This window comes from Mustela erminea, chromosome 16 (genome assembly GCF_009829155.1).
Source record: "Mustela erminea isolate mMusErm1 chromosome 16, mMusErm1.Pri, whole genome shotgun sequence".
NCBI lineage: Eukaryota > Metazoa > Chordata > Mammalia > Carnivora > Mustelidae > Mustela > Mustela erminea.
This window is the reverse complement of record NC_045629.1, coordinates 50,757,848-50,767,526: the sequence shown is the minus strand read 5'-3', so window position 1 is coordinate 50,767,526 and position 9,679 is coordinate 50,757,848.

Sequence of the window (9,679 nt, the reverse complement as noted above, 5' to 3'; positions counted from 1 at the left end):
CACAGTGCAGCCTCTCCTGCTTTCTGCACCGCCCCCCCTCCTGGAACCACACCAGGAATCACGTGGCTGCTGAAGTCTGAGGGAGCGGACCCTGTGTGAGGGGTGGAAAGCTCTGGATGTCTGGATATCTTCAGGGCCCTTACTTCATTCTTATTGTTTCGGGACTGTTGTGCCTCTGTTCGTTTTCTTCTGGAAAAGCAAAGTTCCCCTGGAAAGGCCCCTCAAAGCTGGCTGTGTAGAGCCAAGAGCAGGGGCGCTCTTGGGAGACTGGCTGCTTTGCCCCTCAGGGGTCTCTCCCCTTTTCTCCTCAGGACCCAGGAGCCCAGCTGGGCCCACTGGTCAGGTGCAGGCATGAATTACAGAAGGGCCTGGGCCTTCTGGAGAGGACCTCAACGGCCTCCTTATCCATGTGATGGACTCATGTACGTAGGGCACTCTTCTACCTTTCCCAGGGGTAGGATTTTTTCACACCATCATGGGAATCTGAACATTGCCCGCTCGAAGACTGCCATGTCCAGATCTCTGGAACCTGGGAATGTGTAATCTTACAAGGTGACGCCGACTTTGCAGGTCTGATTCAGTCAGGGACTCTGAGGTGGGAAGGTTTTCCTGGATTACCTGGCAGGCCCAATGTAATCACAAAGATTCTTGTAAGGGGGAGGCAAGAGGTCAGAGAGGAGGGAAGATGCTACCCTCCTGGCTTTGAAAATGGAAGAACAGGCCGAGAGCCAAGGAACGCCGACGACCTCTGGAAGCTGGCAAAGTCGAGGAAACAGATTCCCCGGGAGGAATGCAGCCGTGTTGATTCTAGACTTCTGACTTCCAGAACTGTAAAAGAGCAAATGTATGTTGGTCAGAGCCACTAAACTTGTAATTTGTTACAGCAGCAACGGCGAGCAAATACAAACATGAGGGAAGGCCATGGCTTTACCCGTGATTGGTTTTTAGCATGTATTGATGAGCAGAACATGTAATGATGACAGGCCATGCCGAATTCAGTAACGCACTAATAGTTTGTTAACGGCGCAGCAGCTGCGAACATTTGAGAAGCAGTATAACTCACATCTAGCTCCTACAAGAGGGTGGATTCATTCATTCACTCATTCATTCATTCACCCTGAATATGACCTCTGACCCAGACTGCGGGGCTTCACATCTCAGCCTCCGCATCCTCGCCGTAAAGGGGAATAATTATGACACCTGCCTCATATTATTGGGAGGGTAACATGACTCAGTGTCACTTGGGAAACATGCTTGGCATACTGTAAGTGCTGTGAAAGTAATTACTGTGATTTTATTAAAACATAGGATGGCTGTGAGAGACACGTTATTTATTCTTCCAATAGATAATATACAAATAATTTTTCTTCCTGCTTTACTTAGCTGTGCTTTTGTTTTTTAGTATGTCCCGAGAATGCCCAGCCCCGGCAGAGAAGAAAATACGTTTGTTACCCTCAAATCAGTCCAAACACAGCCAATTCTCTTCTGATGGGTTCTCATCCTGATCATGAAGGTTAGGTCTCTAGACCTTCATTTCTACCATCAGCCAGACTTGGAAGACCCACCCCACCCCCAGGCCAACTTGTCTTATTAGGGACCCTCCAAACCAGAAACTGTAGGTACCAGCACAATGGCCATTTCCCTCTTTGTTCAAGAATGAGGCAGGGATGTGCACAACCCTGGAAGGCGGTGGGAGCATGGATCCTGACTGGGGTAAAGCTGTTACGGTAATCCCATTTATCTTCGTCAATGGACTTGAGCTCCAGCCAATCAGATGTGAGTAAAAGACTGACGGTGGATTTCTAGCAAAGTTTCTCTTCCCTGGGGGGAAAAAAAAGTGTTTAGTATATGGTTCAGCCAGGAAGAGGACACCATTCTGGGTATTTCAAGCAGACAGGAGTTTAAGACATGGAATTAAGAGGTTATGCGATGGCTGCAAAGGCCAGAGGAGCAAAAGTAATGACAAACCAGCCCAAGCTGTCGGGTCGGCTGCCAGCAGGGACTGTGGAGATGGCGGTAATGATCACAGGTCTCTAAAGACCACAGCAGGGGATTTTCAGGCACATTCCTAGAGGCCACTCCAAACTCTCATGTTCTTCTGTTCTCCAATTATGTTCTCCAATTCTCAATTCTTCTGTTCCTCCTTCCATATCTTGCATAGGCACCTCTCAGGACTACATTTGAACCCAGGTCCCTAACAGGAAAGGATTCTGGGATCTGTAACTATCAGGCTCTCGGCATCCATGGCAGAGGGGACACGTAGGACGTAGGGAATGGTGAGATGCGCTGGTACAAAGAGAGAAACTTCCTCTTCCTTCTTTTGCACTTTTCTTTTCCTTAAAATCAGGACAAGCAGCATGGAGCTGATCTAGATGGATCTAGCTCATCTTGTGATAGAAGGCGAAGGATTCATTCATGCGTTCACACGTTCCCTTGTTCAACACTTGCACGCAGGCAATCCTCCTAGGCAAAGGCTCTGGCCTTTTGCTCTCATTGGCCATTTGGCCACACTGCTGCATGAATGAGGACAACAACAGCAGCAACTGGCCCTTTTTGAACACTCTGTTTTTTTTTTCTGGATCATTTACTAAGCGTTTGATATATGTCATCTTATTTCATCCTTATCGGTACCAAGTGACCACACACAACCACATTCCACGCTTGGAGCATACTAGGAACATTAAGCGGATGTGTACTGTACACACCTTATGTTCCAGGCACTGTTGCGAACTCTTTATACATCCGTAACTCGTTTAATTCTTCCCACAACCCTGAAGGTAGGTCCTATTCTCATCACCCTCTTCATGTGTTGAGACTAAGGCAGAAAGTTAAACCGTTGGCCCAAACTGACTAGCTTGCCAGTAGTGAGGCTATGACTGAAATGCAGGCAACATGTATGTATTCTGCCACCACTCTGTGCTAGAAGCTAATGGCAGTGGCTGCCTTTTCCAGGAGCGGGACACTGAGGGCCAAACTATGTTGGAGAGGTATTTTACTTCGTATCCCTCTGTATCACTTGACTTTTTCATATAGCTTCCTAAAGATAAGTTAAGGCATTTCCCAGCAGTGGAGAATTTAACTGGTAAGTTTGTATTTATCCTTCAAAACCCAACTCCTGTAGGAAGACTTTCTAGATCCTTCTCCCAGATCTTTGTTCTTCTCTTTATCTCTGTGTCTACACCTCCTACCTGGCGTCTACTTGGTTCCCAGGACATGTTTCTTAAATAAACATCCCCCTAAAAGCCACCCTGTGTCTCCCAGCTTCCTGCCTCTCCTGTCTGGCATTGACAATGTTTCTTAGAATGCCATCTTCTCAGTGTTAGTCCTTGGCTGAAAAGCCTCCCCAGATCCCTCTTTCCTAACCCCATCAGATCTGAATTTGGCCTGAGTTTCCAAGGTATCCTAGGTGGGCCTCACTTCACCTCATTGAACTTGCTTATAGGGCTTTGAATCCTACCCACCCATCAAGACTCAGCCTTCTGGAGGCTACACGTGATCACTCCAAGCCTCAGCAACATCTTTCTCCTCTGGCTCCTGTCCACAGGGTCTGTACCACCATGACTGGTATGTGATCTGTCTGGGATTGCCTGTCCCCACCCCCATACAAGAAATGAGTAGGCAACGTGGCAGCTGTCTTTTTTCTCCTTCAGACAGTATGATGAACTCCACTAGCCTCCAGGAGTGTGACAAGAAGAGCTTTACAACAAAGATGGGCCATCTTATGGTGGGTCAGCTTCTGGATTTCCCTCCTTCCCCTAAAGCCCTTACCTATTGGCACCTACATTTTGGACTATTTCATGAGGAGTTTGAGTCTCCCTGCTCTAGCCTATGGCAGTTAAAGCTCCCTTTTCTACTTCCTATCTACTGTCTTTTTGGTTCCCTCCTTCCCTTTTGGCCTGCCCCCCTTTACCTTCCCCTGGTAAAGAGCCTATGCTGACCTCCCGGCCTGAGCATCTAACTGCTGAATGGGAAGCTTGATGGGCCCCAAAGTGAACTCCCTAATGCACCCCTGCCAGCCTGTCTCTCCTCTGATTCACCCATCATGAGAGGGAGAAAGCAGTTCCAGCCCCCAAGATGCTCAAGCCAGAAACCTGGAAATCAGCCTTAACCCCTCCCTCTCTTACTCCTCATGCTCTGTCACTTCTTCCAAAGTCGAATTCTGGAAATTTCCACCAAGGTACTCCTCTACTTGGCTACTAACTACTCTGATATATCCTAAACTGTATTTATCTCTACAATATGCACCTTTTCTCTTAAAACTGTCTTAAAAGACAAGCTTTCCTGACTTCTAGTGGCCTGATTAGCAGGCTCACTTTTGACACAGCCTCCTGCTTTCCCTCCAGCCAGCCCCTGAATCTTGCTAATTTTTCCTTGCCCTCCTTGTGGAAGGCAGGTTGTATTGAAAGCAGTATAGACTTTGGTTTTTCAGACTTGGGCTCAGTCACTCGCTCACTGTGCAACCTCAAACTAGTTACTTAACCTCTTTGAGATTCTGTTTCTTATTTGTGAAATGGAGTGTATGAAAAAGCTGGTATTTGAAACCAAATGAGAAAAATGGACAGTTCACTTGATGCTATTAGGAAAACTCTAGATAGCCATTTGAGTAAATAAACTTTTATTCCTACCTCATTCCAAGCATCACATAAATTACAAATGAATCAAAGTTTAAGTGTGAATTATGAAAGTATTAAAGTGTTAGAAGAAACTCTGGGTGAGCATTGTATTTTGAAGTGATCAATAAATAGGTTTCCCTGAAGAATTAAATTCCTAAGTAATAAAAAAAGACACACACACATGGGAGGGGGGAGCAACAAATTGGGAAAAAATATCAGTAATATATTTGACAGTCAAAGGTGTTAATTTTTTACATGAGAAGGGCATGTAGAATTTGATAAAAAAGACAGTTATATAGAAAAGTGGATAGCAATATGCATGGATAATTTGCAAAAGAAAAAAAAGAAATGCCCTACAAACAGATGAAGAGATGGTCAGCCTGACAGTCAAGGGAAGACAGATTAGAACAACAACAACAACAACAACAAAAACAATGAAATATCACAGTGACACAGTGATGTCCAGTGTTGGTAAGAAAATAGGCCCTTTCATATACCATTGTTGCAAGGATATACTGCAAGTCAGTATATCTTTTTGGGAGCAGAATTAGGCAATATCTACCATACCAAAAATATACATACCATTTGACTGTTGCTAGAAATATATCTTGCATATTTTTTTGCTCATATAATCTAATACCTTTGTTCCAGGGTGCTTATTAAGGCATAATCTGTAACAGGAAAAATTGGAAATAATACAAATATTCATTGAAGAATAAGTAGGTAAATTAGGGAAAAATCCTCTGGACTCTATTATGTAGCTAAAGGTCAGTTAATCAGGGGATTGAAGGACAAGGATAGGAACAGAGTTTGTACTGAATGCTTTTTTAATATTTTTTATTTTTAACCACGAGCATGCATTTTCTATTAAAATTTAAATTGAAAGTGCTTCTGGGCTCTCTCCTCCCCTGAATCCCCACCACCACTGCCCTAGATCCCTACCAACTCTTGCCTCAACTATGAAAAGAGCTCCCGTGACTGTTTGCTCTGCTCCCGTGCACTGAGGCCCCTTTAAATGGACCTGCAGAGGGGGGCGAGTGGGCTCCTTCAAGTTCTCTCTGTAATGGAGAGCCTGTGGGAGTCCCGGCTAACTCCAGAATTGCTTCTGCTCACTTCCTATTCGCCAGCTCTGCCACGCCTTGCCTTTGGCTTTCCCCTTCCTTCCAACCTCTACTCCCCTTCCAACCAGCCTCCCCTTTGGGTCTCCACTCTGGGTCAACCCACTCCCATCAGCCCTTTGGACTGATGTCCCAGTTTGGAAACTGCTGGCTCTGACCTGCACGTCTCCAGACACCGTGGGGGTTGACAGCTGTCGAGATCATTCACCCCCTGTGCTTACATGAGCTCTGCATTCTCTTCCTGCCCACCCAACAGAGGAGGAGGCCCGGGCACCAGGTTCCCCAACGCTGTTCACGTCTCCATATCACCACCGTGTGCTGTTCATAAAGCACAGCTCTCACCCTAGCTCTCTTGTCTCCCCACATCTAAGAATGGAGTCCACGCTGTTGAACCTCACCTGCGAGGCTCATGTGAGGTTCAACATGCTCTTGCCTCCAGCCGCTGGCCGTCGTGAACCCTGCACTCCCGCCGTGCTGGCCTAAATTCTCCCCAGCTGTGAAGTTTGCTCCAGCAAACTCTTTGCTCCGGCTGCTCTCTCCCCTGCAATGCCTCTCTTCCTCTACCAGTCTTCATCCGTGTTTCCAGTACTTCTGTACGGGAATGTATGAATATGACTTGTAAGGATTTACCTGTGTATTTATGTGCTCACTTAGGGGATCAACCGAATATGGGTTAAGTATATGCACCTTCAATTCTAGCAGTGTTTGTAATGGTCTCTCTTGCTTTGTAAGCACCCCGGGGGCAGGAGCTGTGCATTAGCTAGGACCCTAAATTTAGGTCACCTCAAGGACTAGAAACGCAATTCAAACTCGGATCTACTAGGCAAGAGTTTTGCATGGAGGGCTGGGAATATATACATGGTTGGCCCAAGGTGGGTCCGGTGCCACCCCCAGATGATCCACTAGGACAGGATGGGAGAATGGCTTCCATAGAAACCACAGAGATGCGGGTGGGGTTGGGGAAGGAGCTGAGAAAGGTCTCAGGAGGGAAGGGGTGTGGGGTGTGGCTTCCGGGTCCATGAACCAATAGGTGTCTGCTACTCTTGCTCTCGCACTGGGCTCTGGCCAGGGAGGGGCGTGTCCTCCCTGTCTCTTCCATGATTCATTCCAACTCTTTGCTTTGTAAGTTCAGTTCCTCCTCTTCTCTGCGCACGTGTCTGTTGTTCCTCCTGTCCAGACAGTTGTTGGCCTGCCTTGCTTTTCCACCACGTGCTAGGGAATGGCCCCTCTTATTTTCCTTTGAGGAACTAGTCCCTTCTACCCAAGCTGCCAATCACAGGCCACCCCCAGAGTGCCCACCCTGCTCCCCAGAGTGCCTGGTCCTGTCCTTCCTGAGCACAGCCTTTCTGTGCTCTTAATTGTGAACGTCCTTCAGGATGTGGCTCTGGATTCCCCAGCCAGATGGGACCAATTCCTGCCTCCTGGCATTTTGTTCAGGAGTTCTTTTAGTGTACGTCACCTTCCCGACTCACCTTCCATCATTGACAATTCACCGCCATTGACCCAACCTTTATTCACACTGATTACAGGTGCCCAATAAATTCCTCTTTTTTGCACAAGTTATTTTATTATTTTTTTTAAAAGATTTTATTTATTTATTTGACAGGCAGAGATCACAAGTAGGCAGAGAGGCAGGCAGAGAGAGAGAGGGAAGCAGGTTCCCTGCTGAGCAGAGAGCCCAATGCGGAACTCGATCCCAGGACCCTGGGGTCATGACCTGAGCCCAAGGCAGAAGCTTTTACCCACTGAACCACCCAGGCGCCCCTAGAATTGTATTTTATAGTTTGGAACCCAAACTGCCTGAGCTGGTAAAGCCACCCCACACCCAGCAGAGCCCCGAGGTGGTCTGGAGCTGTGTCCTGGTGGCCACACACCCTTCCTCCCTCCAAAACGGGATCACAGAGAGCCCGAACTTGGGCTGCGCACTGCTCACCGCCGCCCCTGCCCCTTAGCTCAGTAAGGTGGGGGTAGCTGGGCCCAGGCCTTGCAATCCAATAACATGGGCGGGACAGTTTCCTTCAACCTGACTCTATTTCAAGGGCCTACCATGAGCTTTCCACTCTGAGGATCCTCTACTTTTGTTGGGTAGCAAAGAGGAAGATACATGACTGGGATCATTCCTGCCCGGAAGCCAATGCTAAATTCCTGTTGGCTGGCAAGGGCCGAGTCCCTGGCCTGTGGAGAGCGTCCCAAGCAGTACTAGTTTTCTGGGGCTGCCGCAGCAAAGTACCACCAAGTGGTTTCAAGAACGGAAATGTGTTCTCCCAGTTCTAGAGACCAGAAGTCCGAGATCGAGGTGTGGACGGGATGCTTCCTTCCAGGAGCTGTGAGGGAGAATCTGTTCCAGGCCTTTTCTTTCTTTAAAGATTTTATTTATTTGAGAGAGAGAGAGGAAGAGAGAGAGAGATTGAGGGCTAGCAACTGCTCCAGAGGGGGGTGAGGGGAGAAGGGGAGGGAGAGAGAGTCTGGAGCAGAGTCTACACTGAGCACAAAGCCCACGACTGGGAAATGGTGACCTGAGAGGAAACCAAGAGTCTGATCCTCAACTGACCGAGGCCCCCAGGCACCCCGCGTTCCGAGCCTGTCCACCTACCTTCCGGTGGTTTGCTGGCAACCACTGGTGTTCTTTGGCTTGCAGAAACAATCATTCCGATCTCTACCTTCCTCTTCGCATGCTGTGTGCAGGTCTCTCTCAGCCCGTGTTTCCCCTTTTCATAAGGACATTCGTCTTATTGGATCAGAGCCCACCCTAAAGACCTCATTAACTCGGTCATCTACAAAGACCCTGTTTCCAGACAAGCTCACTCTCCCAAGTACTGGGGGTTAGGATTTCCGCATCTTTTGGGGGGAATGCCGTCAGATTCCACTTATCCTGTCTTCCCACACTCCGCAGCATGCGGTTACTTCCCCTAATCCACAGCTTAGCACACCCGCCATTTAAGCTCCCAGGCCTGCGCTCTTCCCGTGGCTGACTCCTCTTACCCTCCTCCCTATGCCACATGCTTACACCCAACCAGGCCCAAGGTTCAAACCACATGCCACCTCCTCCTGCCTCAGAAAGCTTTCCTGACTCCCCACCCAGGCGTGACCACTCCCTGCTCCAAACTTGTTGTTCTATTGTTGTCCAGATCCCTCTTCCAGTATTGCTGTGGTCTGTCCAGTATATTGTTCCTTGCCTATTTGATCTTTATTCATCCATTCGACATTTACTCAACATTAGTCAACATTTCTTACGCTCTGTGCACCAGGCACCCTGCTAAGCCTTGGACAATACGGAACACCTGCCCTGGAGAAGTTTCTACACAGAGCAACGGTCATGAGCGGTAGTTGCACTGGAGTGAGGTATATGGACAAGGAGGGAGCTCGGTTTTCGGGTCCATTAATTAATTGCATCTTGGGGTGCAATGAGTCTTTCACTTCCTGGGGGACATTAGAGACTGTTTGGTCATGACACAGGTGTGGACTCAAGCAGCCCTGGTTTGGAGCCCAGCCCTGGCACACACAGTCGTCTGTGAGTAGCTATGCCGGCTTCAATTACTGTGTCTTTAGAATGGGGGCTCATAGTGCCAACCGCGTGTGGCTGCTCTGAACATGCAAGGGGAAATGATTCAACATGCTTAGCAGAGCGCCTAGTACTTAGTGAGTCCTCAAGAAACACGAATTATTCGAGGTTGAGAGCCTTGGGCGGTAGAGGTAGGGAAGAAGAGCATGGATGCCTTTTCAACGGGGAGGGGTGCGGGGGTGGGGTACACAGAAGAAGGCAAGGGAAGGTAGAGAGCCTGGTCTTGGTGCAGAGGGGGAGCGTTTCTCACTCTGCGTCCTTCCCTGAGCAAGCTCATAATCCTAATCCCTCAGTGTTGGTTAAAGTGAGTTCAGTAGTGGGATTCAGTTTCACCCCGGGGGACACACTCATTCTTGTAATGGGAAATAGGAACCTGCCAAAAAAGC